General features: G+C 40.3%; 1 long non-coding RNA gene across 1 annotated transcript; it reads left to right on the forward strand.

Annotated features, from left to right (window-relative positions):
* Positions 1–1,961: 1,961 nt before the first annotated feature.
* LOC113139992 (uncharacterized) lies at positions 1,962–14,243 on the forward strand. The gene is made up of 3 exons (XR_003296609.1): positions 1,962–2,056; positions 13,641–13,655; positions 13,761–14,243. It is a non-coding gene; the product is annotated as an uncharacterized LOC113139992 (long non-coding RNA).
* Positions 14,244–16,652: the final 2,409 nt, after the last annotated feature.

A 16,652-nucleotide genomic window follows, 5' to 3' on the forward strand; every position in this document is an offset into this window, starting at 1 on the left:
CTTTTACCATGTTGCAGTATCTCATTTGAACAGGAAGCCATAAAACCCCAGGCTCTGTCACTCAGTGTCATTTAAACCAGGACTGATTGGAACTATCTCTGGCCTTTGCTTTCCCACCTTCCTCCCCGCTTGCGTTCTTCCATGGTCGGTTCATGAATAATGAATGAGGAAATATGCAGGCTAGAGCTCTGATATTAATGGAGCTGAAAAGCCGAAGGAGAACCATTCTTTGTGCTGCAAGCCACTGCTTTCCTACACTGAGGCTGCCCCTGCCCAGTTGCTTGCCCCTTTTTTTTTTTTTTTTTTTTACCTTTCGTTTTTCTTTCCTATTCTCCCCTTCCTTCTTTTTGCTGTCAGTGGGCCCAGATGAGTTAATGCTCAGTTTCTCTTGCCTAGAGATATTCGCTTCTCTCCTGGCTGTCACTGTCGGGGCAAAGGGTGAACACAGACTTTGAAATGAGAGAGGCTAACTTTCAAATTATAAAAAAGCAGACGAACGTGGGGGAGACAAATGAAAAGTTGACTTGGCTGGGTATGCAAGGTGGCTATTGTCTGTCTGTCTGTTAGGCCGTCTCTCTGTCATTCAAGGGCATCGCAGTGAGCTTCCTCCTTTGTTTGCCCCCGTTCTGTCTTTCTTCCAGCCCTTCCATGATCTGTCGTATCTGGCCAGAGAAGCCCCCAGCCAAACTGTGGCAGTCAAGGGCGAGAGGTACACTGCAGTAGGGTGGAGAGCAGTTTACTGAACACTGGTCTCGGCAAACATTTCTACATAAGTGCAAACCTGATACTTCTTACTTTTAAACTTTTTTTTTTTCAAATGAAATGATAATAATGATTTAATTGGATGTTCTTTTCCAAATAGCTCAATTATTTTGATTTCCTTTTTGCACTCGCTTTGTTGAGACTGACTAAAAGAGGCTTGATAAAACTGTACATGTGGCACGAGTGGGCTGGCAGGCAGCAAAGTCTGGCCCCAGGCTGGCAGAGTCGCTGCCCATCCTTGGATGACTTGCCCAAATAGGCCAGAGGGCACAGATAATGGGCAGAGTCATCTAACCCTTTATTTGTGCCAGAATGTCTCCACATTCAACAATGTTCATCCACCCCTTATATGGACAGATGCAGACAGAGAATCCCATTTCAGCGATCCAGAGAACTGTGAATTGGCTTCTGATTGAGAGGTATGGTAGACAGGCCAGACTGAGCTCCCCTCAACCTTTGACCCAGTGTTATCAGCTTGTCAAGCCTCATTACTCACATAGTTCACAATTCTTTATCTAAATCTTATTTCATTATAAACTCATTTTGCTGGTCAGATGTGGGACGTTGTATAGAAGGCATGGATTTGCAAATCTACTTTTGAAATGTAATAAGTGAAACAAGACTCCTAAAGCTTTCACATGGCCCAGACTCTGCACAGACAGCACATTTGAACACACGTATCTAATGAACAAAATGGCTCCTATAGCAGTCAGTCAGTGTAAACATACCATCAGTATATTCAATATATCCGCAGAGCCATTACTGTTTTCATGCACAAACTTCGCACAATTTTAAGTTTGCACAACTTGTTAATGGGACTTTCAAGTTGGCAGCACTGTTTTGCTGTCCACATACTCCAAAGACTCACATGAAATATATATCTACCATGAAGCGAGGTTTTGATCTGGGAAGTGAAGCAGAGTGTCAGTGAAATAGCGGTAAAAAAAAAAGGAGTATAGTTCAAAAAGTTTAAAATTTAACTTTTTGTGCTTACTTGGGTGAGCGTTTCAGCTAATTACGCACAAATCCCTCACGCTCACAGCTCCAATCCACCGGCACCGCTGTCTCTGCAGAGGACAAAGAAAACAAAGGAGACTGACAAACAAACAGTGAGTGAAAAAATATAAAAGAAAGGAAGCTTTCTTTCCATATAGCAGCTGAGCTCAGGCGACAGTGGCGTTTAATCAGTTGGTTTTTCCAGCGCCGTCAGCGTGAGCAGCCTCCGCGGCGCAACCCTCTGATCAGCGCTGGGAGAGGAGCTCCCCGCCGAGATGCTGCCGCCCCTGAACCACAGGTCAGTCCTTGGTGAGGAGGTTTCGTTCTGCTGTCGCCTTCACAGTATCATCTCCTTCTCTCATTAAGATACAGCGTGTGCCTGTCTGTGTATGTGCACATGCATGTGGGCTTGTGTTTTTTCTGGATGTGTTTGTGTGTGTGTGTGTGTATGGAGTAAATGCACCTCAGGACTAGCCTAAAGGGGATGTGAATTCCTGGCCTCCACTGAGATCCGGCAGCACAACTAGGATTTCTTCCAGTGCTGGTGGTGGTGGAGGTGTGGAGGTGTGGGTGTGTGCGTGTGAATGTGTGTTAGAGAGATGCAAAATGCATCAAGTGACTCGGTGCCTCGGGGTCAGACACACACACATGCAGAGAAGGAGCTGGTGCTGCAGCGGGGTAAACAAGAGCAGACTGTTAGATCTCATCAGCCTCATCACACGCTTTATTATGCTGATTTGGGAGTATACTGTAAACTAATCAGGAATCCAGGAGTCACAGGGGGGCACTCGGCTTAAAGGTTAGGCGTATAGAGAGAGGAAAACTTACTCTGCCTCTGACTTCTTAACTTTTTTATCTTCTTATTTCCCTTTTTTTTTTTTTTTTTTGCTCACCAAGGCTCCACCATTGCCAAGGCACAAGAAGAACTTGTGGCTGAAAGGTTACACCCTTTGACCCAGATTTGAAAGGTTTCCTTCATATCTGCCTCGGTTCATTTCAGAGGTGTGGGGTGATTGACTGGCAGTGGGGAGCTCAGCCTGGACCAGGGATTTTGAATGGAAGTCAGGACTCTGCCTGTCCCTATATGCTAATATTGGCCTTTAAACAAATTCACAAAACTCACTTCCAGCCTCATCTTTGTTCACTTGCATAAATGCATATGATTCTTATTCCGCTCCCAACATCTCCTCTGACTTCCACAACAATGCGACAGAGAACTGTTATAAAGTTCAAGACGTCTATTAATTTTGAGGCATCTGAATAACATTCTGTCTTTATTAAACCTGACGGCACGCTTCATAAATAATGAATCAAACGGTCCCCTCTCACTTTGTGGATGTGACTTTCTAAAATTTCAGTTTATCATTTGCTTTGATAAAACGTCGCTCGAGTCCGGGCTGAGAAAGGAAAAGCACAGTTTTAGATTAGCTTCTCGTCCCTTCTTGTACACAAATTCTCAGTGGTTTAACAAGCATATGGAAAGAACACGCACACAGAAATGAGGCAGATGAGCAAGTTGAGACAACATGAAGCAACCCATAGGTTGGGAACCACTAACCTAGTTAAATTAATTCTACATCTACAACAGTAAATGGTTATTTGAGCATCTGTGCATCAGTATTAACAGTCTAATAATGCAGTACGATAATATATTGTATACTGCAGTATATTACATATTAATGTCCGCTCGTTCTTTCACACTTATGTTATGTATTAGTGCTTAGACACTGACATGTCCCTTGCGCCTCACCCCTAAATGAACATAGTGAGGTTTTAATCACCCCACAGTGTTTAAGATAAGCTTTAGCTGTGACATGCACAGTTAGACATAGTACAATGTACAGCGAAATGTGTTAAGACAACACATTCAGCGTCTCTTCAGTCTGTGGTGATCCACACGCGTTTTAAGCTGCACCTGCATGCACTAGTGCAACTTGATATAATAAGCTTTTTGAGTGTGGGCTGTCATCTTAAGATTATGTTTGCCTGTGTGTGTGTGTGTGTGTGTGTTCCTCCGCTCTCCTCCATCTGACACAGGAGACTCCAGCAAGGCTGTCTGTCTTTTAGGACTCGTAAACAAGGTGCATGTTGAGAGTCGAAGGGTCCTGCTGTTTTGTGTCTCCTCTGAGCTGTCAGAGAACGTGCAGCATTGTAGAGCGGCAGAGAAGCGATGAGGAGAAGAAAGAAAAAGATGGAGGAGGACAAGTCAAGACAGAAGGAGACACATCAGAGGAGGACAGGACAAAAGAAAAACAACAGGGATACAGTAAGTCAGGAGAAAAGAACAATAAAGGACAAAACTCGGGGGATCAGAATCAGAAGACGACACTATGGAGCGACGGATAGTAAATTCAAAGAAAGGACACTAGAGAAGACATAACAAGAAAAGAGTTATAGACAGCAAGGCACAATGACAGAAGACAAATCCAAAAAGAACAGAAGAGGAAAAAAGAGGAGGACACAGGAAAAAAGAACAAAACCCTGTGAGACAGAAGGTAAATCAGTATGGGACAGGGCAAAAGAGGTCAAAACAGAAAAGAACATAACAAGGTGACAAAAAGGAGCCAGGTAAGTACAAAAGACACATTTGAAGTGAAAGAAAAATGAAATAAAATAAATGCTAATCAAATAGGAACGAAAGGCAGAAGACAAGAAGACAAATCCATGGAGGAATGATGGAAATAGACAGGACGGGATAAAAGAAAGAAAAAACAGAGGAGGACAAAATAAGGAAATAAAAAACAGGACAGAAGACAATAAAAAAGAGAAGAAAACCACATGCAGGAAAGTCAGATCTGTCCAATACAACACAGCATAACACCCAGAGTCGCATAGTAACACAACGTAGCACCCAGTGTAACACACTGTGAAGTGAGTGGCCAGCAGCTCCTATGATGACCTGCCAGCTGACAACACAATGTTACAGCTTCTCTCTCTGGGATTCCTATAAAAAGTGCTTTTTTTTTTTGTTTGTGTGTGCGCTAAAAACATTTTGGTTAGCTTGCACACACACACGCGCATACACAGACACACACACTGCTCACCTGGAGGTGGTGGGTGGGAGTGGGAGGATAGGGTCTGTGTTTAGCTGTGGGCCCTGCAGACAGGGCGATCAAAGGCTCCTCAGTCTTTGTCTGCTAACGTTGAATAGACAATAGTAAAGAGGGCTTGCTTTGATTTCAGCTCACTTTTATTGATCACAGAAGAGCAGGGATTGAAATATGAGAGACAGCCCTGAACTGGATTCTTCTTTAGCTATTGATTATATCCAGAACAGACGGCATTTCACGATGATCCAAGTTTTTATTTTATCCTCTTTTTTTTTTTGAACCATGAAAAAGTGTGTCTGGCTCCTCGCCTGTCTTTCAGGTGCAGCTAGTAATACACTGACTACTGGTATTTTACCAGACAATGCCTTGTCTTAAATCTCATTTTTAAGCTGTTTCTTAAAGTTGACATCCAAAACTTATCTAGGATATGCTGACAGCAACCCCCACTCTCTGTGTACTCTTTCATCCAGCCTCTTCTCCCCCCCTCAGCAACCTCTAAACCTGAGTTTTAGGAGGACATTTTGTTTCCATAATTTCAGACGAGGTACAGTCAGGACTCAGGAGGTAGGGAGATAAGGCGCAGGGGGCGGAGGGGTTGGCTGCAGCACAGAAAGGGCCGTGGGAACAAAGAAACCGAGCGTGACCTGTTCCAACAACACCTTTCTTCCTCTTACAACACCCTCCCATTCAAAGCCCTTTTCACTTGCATACATTTCAGAACATCTGTGTTTAAATCACTCCTGAGCCGCACGTTGCACGGCCTCAATTTGAGACCAGCATCAGTTTATCGTCCCAGGCTTTATTGTTATGAGGTGAGATGCAGAACTGCGTATGAGCTCAACTTGTTTGCAGGAGTGGGACGGTTTAAATTTAACTTGGCCTAATAAAAACAAGTCCGGGCTAGTACCACAGTAATTAGGGAGAAACTGCAATATTACACAATATTGCACGACCGTAACAAATTAAAATACGACCATCTGATTCAGACGTCACCATAATATGGGAAATAAGTACCAAAAAGATCCTTAAAAGCATTCGTCAAGCAGTTTTTCAGTTTTAAACACTTGCCTTATCCTAAGTGGCGAATGAACATTTCTGGGGATGCTTTTACTTTTTATTTTCTTGGCTGAGATAAGAATTTTCTCTGACTGAGCCTATGTGCAGCCGGCGAGGTGCCTTCATCTTTAAAAGTGACTCTTTAGGGCCTGTTTAAGTTGAGCTGACAGATGTGGTTATTTGGAGACAGCTCATTGGCAAGTTTATAGCCAGAGTGCTTATTTTACTAGAGCTGAGCACATGTGCTTGTGACAGTGAAGGAAATCTTTTCGGAAGTCTGGCATACGTTTGAAATATAGGAGACTTAAAAGGACATAAAACCCGACTGATGTTTATCACCCAAAAAAAATAATAAAATAAAATAAAATCTTAGATAGTTTTGTCCAAGAATACAAGATCATAATGTCTGACTGAATCAGTGTTCATCTAAAAATAAAACCTGGTTTTATTTCAGCATGTTGTCAGCAGGGTCTTAATGTTTAATTTGCAAATGTTTACATAACCACATTTGCATTATGCAAATTAAATCCTAATATTAAAGCATGAAATAATTTCAAGTTGTAAATGTAACTGGAATTTGACTGGTCTCAGTGAAAGTAAAGCTAATTGATATCAAGGTGCATAAACTCGACATGTTAAAATCGAATGTTATTTCCTTTATGTTGCTGTGAGTATTAGAGTCATCGTCCTTTTGTGTACACGAGGCAGGAAACAACTGTGTGGAGTGTTACACTGGTAGTTTTGGGAGAATTATAAGCTTTCTTTAAATATGACCATAGACACAGATATACATGCTGCACATGCACACACACACACACGCACGCACACACACACACACACACACACACACACACACACCCTCTCAGACCAGGCATGACATCTTTACAAGCAGTAGTCTAGTCAACACGGGGGAGAAGTGCTGAGGTGACTAAGTCTCACTTAGGAAGTAAAAACAGCAGTTGTGTGGTTTGTGTTGGGGAGGGGCATCTATACTTCACACAAACCCCCCCCACCCACCTGTAAAGCTTCTCTCTGAGGATCAGATTTCTTTTGAACAGATTTAAGACAGCATTTGTTTCTAATAGTTTACAGTTTGTGAAAACGCCTGATCCGGAAGGCTGGGCCGGAGCTTCCAAGTTTAGTTTTGTGGGGCGGCATTTTATAAACCTCCTGCAGAGCCGCTGGACGGACGAGGGAGAAGCAGTGCGTGTCTTTTAAGAGCCCCTGATGGGTTTAGTGAGCCACTTGGCTTTTTATTTTGGCTCAGCTCGCTGCAGGCTGCTTGTACTTTACTGTGCCCCCTCTGTGCTGGCCTGGTGGTTGCAGATTAAGGACATGCAGAGCAAGAGTCACTCATTATGCCAGTGTTTTGTGTGTATACACATACTTATTATGTGTGGTGTTCCCTGCATGTGCGTCTGCCTACACATATGTTAGTGTCAGGAACAGTGCTGATGAGTGACGCCAGTTGCGGCCTGCTGGGTGCAGCTTCCTGATAAACGACTGCAGGGACCGTCTTTCTTTACCTGAACCTCACAACATTTTCCCTGGAGAGCAGCCGCTGACAAATATTCTAACCTGAAAAGCAAGCAGGCCTACAAGACAACTGTTTCATTCTAAATATGAGTTTAACCTGTTTAAAGTTGCTCAAGTTCAAACAATAGCTGCTTTCAAATGATGAACAGGACTGTGCTGCTGTTCCCGCTTGTGTTTGGAGACTGTCCCTGGTGATTCTTCTCTCTCAGCAAACTAATATGTTTGAAGCTCAGGCTGCCATTGCCAAGCATGCGCCACAAGCTATTTCAAATGTGCAAAAAATATTGATATTCCGAGGCTTCTAAAAGCAAAACAAACAAAAAGAAAAAAAAGAAAAACCCAAGTCAGTGTCTTCTGGAATAGCCCCATTTTTATGCCTCAGAACACTCAGATATCACCTGGGACAAATGATGAGCTGAGAGATTATTTTACTGTGTTGACTTCCACACACACACACACACACACACCTACATACATACTGCATCTTAAAATCATATCTTAAAATCATCTTGTCCTTCAGTTCAAAGCCTATTTAAGCAATGAATGCTGTTGGGCCTTCCTCATTTTCTGTATTCTTCTTCTTAGTAATCACAGAGATAGGCCAAGCCTGGCTTACTTGAGTTTCAAATTTGGTTTTTACTTTAGCCTTTGCATTAACATAATTTTTCATATAGACTTGAACAAAAACTCATTAGGTCACTTAAATCTGAAAACGCAAAAAATGGGTTCACATTTTGTTTACATCTCTTTACTAATAAAGGCAAAAACAGCAGTGTGATGGTATATAAAATCTTCTCTTTGGCCAATGGTTTTAGCTCCTCTGTGTTACAGAGCTTGTTAAGAAAAGGGCTCAGAAAACTGCAGTGAAGATCTTTCACCACAAGATGGACTTAGGGATGCATGGATTTGGGATGTATGGCAAACAACAGAACTGCATGTGGCCTAATGTTTTTTCAGAAAATGTTTTTATTATTACACCCAAAATGCAGAGACAGTTCCTAACAATACATAAATACCTCTATAAGCGTAAGGGTCCATGAGGGTGGGGCCACAGATGCTGGGAAGAGCCAAACAACTCATGTATTAATTCCAGATATTTACTTTTGTTTGTTTTCACTGTGTTCAAGGCTCCATGGGAGCAATTTTTGCTGTGATGAAACTGAACAGCAATCCCTGTGGAGTTCATTACAGGGAAAGAGCTAGTGCCCACCCCCACTGCTCCCTGGCCAACAGGGATTTGGAAGACTCAGAGGGATGGGTTAGTTTGGTGGTGGAGTGGAGGGAATCAACAGAATGGAGTGAGGGTGTGGTGGGGAGAGGGTGGGGGTACTCAGGGGATGCAAAGAGGAAAGAGACCATAAACGCTCGACTAATGACCTCAAACACACTAACAACAGAGCAGAAATGCATGGAAAGGCACAAATGAAGAAATTCACCACTGGAGCAAATAGTAGGCTCTTGTCTTTGTGTAATATAGTAACCTTCATGCACAACAGCAACTCAAGGTGTTTCATATCAACATGCAAGCAAATTGATCAATTAATTAAAATCACAAGCAAACTAATCAATATTATAAAACTGTATATCACATACAGACACATATGAGCCATTTGCCTATGAAAACAAAATGTTTTACACTTTCTCTTAAATGAGGAAACAGTGACTGCATCTTATTCTGGGTACAGCTAGACAGCTAGAAGATGACCACCAGATGATCTGAGCATGCTGCAGCCGTAGTTCTTACACAAACACACTAATATGAACATATTACTCTACTCCATATTAAATCTCTCCATGGCTCCCTGTACAGCAGGGAATTAACTACAAAATTGCACTACTGGTTCACAAAACACTTCCCTGGTAGATAGTCCACCAGCACATTGACTGCAGTCCAGCCAGAGAGATTTAGTAAAGATTTAGTGTAAGAACTACGTCTGCAGCATGCTGAATGAGCTGTAGCGTTGAGACTGTCTGTCCAGCAAAAAGTGCATTACAGTGGTCCAGTCTACTGGAGATGAATGCCTGGAATAGATTTTCAGAGTCTGCTTGAGATACGAATCCTCTAACTTTGGATATATTCTTTAAGTGATAGAAAAAATTTGGGGAGAAGCAGATGCCAAGCCTGGCAATGGGAATTTAAATATTTACCTGCTGTGTTGTTCATGTCTCAAATTTAAAGTCCCAAACTAAATCAGTCTATAAAGAACAATCTATGTACAAAAGGAAATTTATCTTGGAATCTTGCAAAGGTCACCAAATCTTCTCTTTACTGCGCCTTTTCAAAGGTCACTTAACAGCTGTGCACTAAACATGTTTAAAAGCTTTACATCATAAATAACAATAGTGGGGAGTAAATGTAAGTAGACAAAATGTTTCATCATAAGGCTAAAACATAAAGAGGAGACTAAAAGACTGCTGTCAACTTCCTGTTAATACTGTTGCTTTTCACACTTAACTAAATTTAGATGCGTGATATTGATCAGTTAGTTCTGTTCTGAGCAGTGGAGTTTTGATCATCTTGTATAGTATTATCAGGATATATAATATTATCCCAGAAGCTGCCATAGCCAGTCTTTGTCCCTGACACGGAACATACTGATTAACTGAGTTGGGCCATTTTAAACAGAAATGCAAAACAAGAACAAACAGGTGCCAGAACAATTCTTTGTGCTAAGGACATCTCCATAAAGTTCATAAAACAGATTCTGCACTACACTCTTCCCTTTTGATTATTACTTAATCATTCAGGTATAGAGAGCTGCCATAATTCTAACTGCTGCCTGGATTATTTTAAGTGGGTATATTTTTACGATTAAGGTTGGGGGTTAGGGCAGAAGGCGGATATGGAAATTCCCCATTATGAGCTCAAATGATTAATCCTAGAGTAAAATGAATAAATTAATTAAAAAATGAATGTTTTATTGCATTGAGTTAATATACAAAGAGTTGACATGGTGACATAATATCATTAATATTTGTTTTATTTTCTGGAAAATCTAAACATGTGCATAATGCCAAATGAAAAAAACTTCCTGATAAATTACATTCATAAGAACAGGTGTAGAATTGGATTGAAAAAAAAAACAAAAACAACAACCCTTCATGCTGTTAACATAAAACTAATGTTTGTGTCTTTGTGTCACTTAAAGTGATGAGAAACTGCTACTGTCCACTGTTCAATGGAGGTGGGATTAGGATGTGGTACATGATGTGGTTTACAAGTTCTTGCGATACAGAGCATATATATGTATGTTCATCAAACACACATTTGTGACATCTGTTCTCACATTCAGTAAAAAGATGATGTTGATCATGTGAACATCCTCTCTCACTGTCATACTTTTACAGCCTACATGCTCTATACTCTCAGACTGCTCCATCTAAGTTGACATTTCATTGGTAATGAAATCTAATAAAAAATACTTCAGTTCAGTATTATTGCTGAGTGATGGAATTCAAGTCTAAGCAAACACTAATCTTATTTCTACCAATGTTTGGTGCATAATGCAGGCCTGAGGCCTCTTAGACTAGTTTCTGCTTCTAGATGAGTTTGTTCTGCTGCTGAGCGCGTGACCCAAATTAGCAGTATCTATTATTATTTATTTGTGCACTGTGTGAGCTACGTCTGTGGTATTCTGGTTAGTTTGCTATGAGTGTAGTCCTACCGATATGGCACGAGGTAGGTATGTGGACCAATAGTATTTTAGCTTACTTTACATATTTTAGTGGGCTGTCCCACTTTCGTGTTGAGACTTTATGTTGTTTTACTTTCTCTGCTTTTGAGCAGCTAAACACGTCAGCAGCAAACGGTGGGTGAATGAAGGAGGCCTAAATCTTACTCGCTTAATTTGCTGCTATTACCGTAGCTTCTCTGCTGCTGAGCGGGCAGCCCAAGCCAAGCAGCATGTTTAGTGGATTTAATAGTACCAGTTTAAGATGATGAGGTTAGTTTCTCTTCTTTTTAGTTGTTCTAAGGACGGCCAGATTAGCTGCGTGGATACAGGCAAAGAGGGGGAAAGGGGTCGGGGGGTATTAAAGATTTAGCGTGGCCTGTTAATCCCCTCTTCTAGACAAGAGGACAATCTAGACAAGCAGCTTCCATAGGAAGGCTCACCCATTTCTTGGCACATTCCATTGTGTATTTTGGTAACTCTTTAAAGGTATAACATTTGATATTTGACATAGTCAAAATTCAACTTATTTTAAAATATCAAATCTGATCTTTTAAAAAACAATAATTTCCATATTCTTTCTAAATATCCACAGTAGAACCTACACTTAACATTCATCCTTTCAGGCACAGAAAATGAAACCAAAGTTTTTCATTTCTGGTGAACGAATCTCTTTTTCCAAATCCATAATCAACTGTTCTACTAATAATCAATAAATATAAACATTATTTCAGTAATACTATACCCATCCATCCATTTTCTATACCCGCTTTTTCCTGAAAGCCAGGGTCACGGGGATCTGTTGGAGCCTATCCCAGCTCTCTCTCGGGTGAAAGGCAGGGGTACACCCTGGACAGGTCACCAGTCCATCACAGGGCCACAGATAGACACACAAAGACAGACAACCTCACACACTCACACTCACTCCTATGGGCAATACTGTACCTATGTGGAAAAATAACATAATATAAAATCACTAGTCTTTTTTCCCATGCGGCTGAAAAATTCAGCCTTCTTTTGCTCACTGGAGCATGGGATGCAACCTCTATCCCATAATCTATTGCACTGCCTGTGGTTTATGGCTGATTCAGGCCATCCTCATCAAATTCTGGGTGAGGATGTCCAGACGGCTTTCTCTCAGTGGAAACACTGCATATCACATGAACTTCTACTCCAAAGTCATTGCAGGGTGTAACAAATGGGAGCCAGACAGAAAAATAATGTTTGTTCTAGTATCAGTCTGGCTTATCATGGTGAATTACAGAAAAATGGAACTAATAAGGATAAACTTACCATTGAAGTCCATCAACATGAATCATCCCAATTCCTGATGGGAAATGATTAGAGCTCCAATCACTCACTTTAATGTCCTAAAGAAATGTCAAAGCTTTATTTCACCAAGGTAACATATAGAGTGTTGGTGAACATCAACTGATCTAAAGCATGGAAGCAAAACAAAAGTCCAAAATGTGCTTTATATACACTCTTAATTAGATGATGTTACAAAGACTTTAGGCTTTGGACTGGCATGCAGTGAACACCACACATAAGACTAGATTTAGAACAAAAGTCTGACAAAATACACATTTCCTGGAGGTCTGGGGTGTGGAAAGATCATCAATGTCTTATCATTTATGATTATCCAACAAGTTAGAAACCAGCAGATCACTTTACAGTGACGTAAAGGAAATGAAACTTCCTGTCACCTGAGTGAATAAAGAGAAGAGTTTGTGTTCACTCCTGTTCACTTGACTTGTAACCACAGGCAAGGTTAAAGGTGTGGCAATAAGTCAAGACACTGTACAGATAAATGTCTCTCATTCAGTAAAACTAAAACAAAACGTTTTGCTGTGTGAATACCTTCTAAATCGGATTACAATGTGTGGTGTGCAGCCACACACTCTCTAACTGCTGGACATGGTGGGTCTGTGTGGTCTCAAGATCCTGCTTCTGTGGGCTTGGATCATCGATTTGGCTGTCTGTAAGTAACCACCTTCATAAGGTGACTCAACACACGTCTGTGTACAATGGACTGGGAACACAAAAAATATTTCATGTGCGTAAATGTCATGATTCCCTTTTGGGACTTAGTGTCGGGGACCTGTTTTTGTCTTTTGTGTTTAAGGTATTTTAAAAACTTGACTAACACACATACTATGTTTTTGCTGTTTTCTGTCATCAAAAAATGGGACTGTACTTCAAGCTCCACAGGGTGGAGTTCACGTTTAGTTCATTCCATACTTGTTTTCTACCTAAATCTCCTGCAAAGATCTCACCCACAACTATTTCAGCCAAATCAGACAAACGTCATATATTAGGATTTCTCCTTTACTCTAAATATTTTCTATATAGGACTGTGATAAGAGTGTTATTGAAATCAGTACAGACAATGGACACTAACACTGGCACTTATCAGATATGGATTACAAGTAGTTCTGACAGGTAGGCTACTTGTTGTACCTGCAGCCTGCCATGGAAAACTTTGTTAGATTCCTCCTGTTGAATAATCATATTAATGTTTTGTTTTGCTCTTTTCTGATCTCTTCTTCTGTGGTAATGCATCGTCCAGTCCCACATCCACAGTGTGAGTATCAGATCATGTTTTCTAACATAGTCAAATTATATTGGTATCAAGTGTCTGTAAATCTGTTGACATGTGTGGTCTGATATATTTTATATATTCCTCCAGAACCACCTCAGATTCTGGTTCGCCTGAGAGGCTGTCCTCTTGACCAGTCCCGGATCCCGGCTCGGCTGAGGGGCCAACCTCCAGAGCAACCTCTGACTCTCAATTGCCCACGAGGTTGCCCTCTCGGCCCAGCCTCTGGAGACATTGTCGGGATAGACCCCTGGACTTGGGGCTGTCTCCCCCGCACCCACCCTCTGGCGCCCACCTCCGCCCACCCAATATCTGCGGATGGACTTTGGCTGTCTGGGGTCGGACTTCCACCCCTGGACCTTTATTTTGGTTCACAAGACTTCCTGTGTGGCTAGCCTGCTGAGAGATAGCTTGGGCCTCATTTGGGTGACAATGTGTCATGACAGGACAACAGGATTTGTGGAAGTTTAACATCTCCCTTTGATGTGGCGGTCTTTTGTCTGCCCTAATATCACATAATATATTGTGCTGTCAGTTGTTCAGTACTTGTGTACAGGTGATTCCATCAGTTTAAGTCAGGAAATATCATATTACAGGGTCATACTATATGTACACTATGTGTTCTGACTCCTTTCAGAGCCATCCAAATATTATTGTTTTTTATGTGTTATTATAGCTTAGGTATTATTTTATGAGTTTTACGTTTGCATTATATTTTGAAGTAAACCGGAAGTTGAGCCTTGTACTTCCTGTTATGAGATGAAACTCGAGTCTCCTCAAAATGACTGTTGCTCTGTGTCCTGAGTAAAGCACAGCCTGTAAGTTGTTATAAATGTCATAGTTTATATGCTTAGGCTTAGAATTAAATACTGTGTGTTGCTTTGTTAGAAGTTTGTTAGGAAGTCGCGAAGTATGTAAGTTCGTTATTAGCATTTAAGCTAGCATTGGCATGTTAGCATTTCAATCAGGGCTACAACGTACAGTATGTGAAACAATGTGGTGTGGCTTTTCTGTCTGTTAGAGTTTTACTCCATCCAGTGAAAGAATAAAGATTCACTTAAAGCATAAACCAGTGTCTTCATTTGGAGGATCGGGGTGGTAGTGAGGGCAGGATAATAGGGTATTTGCATTTCGCAATACATTAAAGTTAAAGCAAATACCTCAGAACTTGTAGTAGGTAGCGTAAGTAAATGTAACTACTTATTAACTTTTCACCAGTGATTTAAAGTATGCAAATATGCTGCTAGTTAGACAACGTGACAAAGAAGTATCAGTTATATGCGCCCGCTCAAAGTAAACCCTGGTCTAATTTTTAAAGTTAGAAACCAGAAGTTCAGTTAACTGTGGGGTAAAGGAAATGAAACTTCCTGTTATCAAACTGAGTAAAAAATCATTTTTCATTAACTCCTGCTCACTCATCGTGTAACCACAGGTGAGGTTAAAGGTGTCCACAACAAGTCAAGACACCACTTATTCAGTAAAAATAAAATCTAAAACTATTTACTGTGTGAATATCTCCCAAATTGGATTACACTGTGTGGAGAGCTTCTGGACATGGTGGGTCAGCGTGGTCTCAAGATCCTGCTGGTCTGGGCTTGGATCATAGATTTGGCCGTCTGTAAGTAACCAGCTTCAAAACCGACTTAACACACATTTTTATAAAATGGACTGTGAAGACAAAAAAGTGTTTTGTGAGGTCACGTCTGCAGTCATTAAGTGTTCAAGATGTGAAAAGACATTTTAAATTGTATAACACTGTAAAAGAGGACATTTCTAATTCTATATTTTATTTGATTTTTCTTGTGTAATTCTTTATTTGAGGAAAACGAAATCATTTTCATGCTTTTGTCAATCTCTGGTTTTAAGTATTGAGAAAATATATAATGTTCATATTATTTTTGATACTGACTCATCAACAATAAAGTCTAAAAACCTGAGTCAAATCATCTTCAAATATAAACCACTTTACATCTGTCATTTAAATTCTATTATTTATAGTTTTTAGGTTCCAATGTGGCCTATTTAACAAATTCCATTTCTATGAATTAATATAGCAAAGGTGTGTTATGATTATTCTGTTTTGACAGGAACATACCAAAGATAAAAATAGTTTAATCTTTAGCGAATAGTTGGTAAACAAGTAATTCTTTATTTGAGGAAAAGGAAGTCATTTTCATGCTTTTGTCAATTTGTGGTTTTAAGTACTGAGAAAATATTCACATTATTTTTGATGATGACTCATCAACAATAAAGTCTAAAAACCTATGAGTCAGAAACCATCTTCAAATATAAACCACTTTACATCTGTCATTTAAATTCAATAATTTATCACTTATTCTTGAGAGTCGGGACAAAACCTAATACATAGGAAATTTATATTAAAAACCAAGAAATTCATCATGATTGACATGTGTACAAAGTTAAATCTAAAGGAACTGTGTATACCTATGTTACTTTTTAGCACAAGTTTCTATCTTTTTTGGCAAAACCTTGTTTAAATGTTTGGTCTGTGGACAGAAGGTCCATGTTACTGTATTTGTCCTCAGCAAGAGGTCACAACATTCATCAGCCCAAAAACACTTTTAAAAAAATCTAAAATTGTGAATACACATATATCAAATTAAAAAGAAAGGCTAGAAATACATAAAACAATGCATGAAGTGAATATCAAAGAATATTTTCAATAAAAATCTGCCTATCGAACTTGTGTCCTCAGTTTCGACTCCGTCAGATATTTTCATAAATCTCATTAAATCAGCCAATAGCATTGTCACCTATATCCCTGAGGACCCTTTCTCGTCTCCCTGGCTGTGCTGAATGCAACATTACCACATATACTTTGGTAGGTTTGAAACTTTTTGATATTTTAGACAAACAATGTCAATATTCCTGTGGTCACAGCTGGACCAGGTTGTAAGTTTTTTCAATAATAGTGGATTGAATGTAAACATTTTAGTGAGGTTATTGAGACAGCTAGCAACT

The sequence above is a fragment of the Mastacembelus armatus genome, chromosome 4 (genome assembly GCF_900324485.2).
Source record: "Mastacembelus armatus chromosome 4, fMasArm1.2, whole genome shotgun sequence".
NCBI classification, from domain to species: domain Eukaryota; kingdom Metazoa; phylum Chordata; class Actinopteri; order Synbranchiformes; family Mastacembelidae; genus Mastacembelus; species Mastacembelus armatus.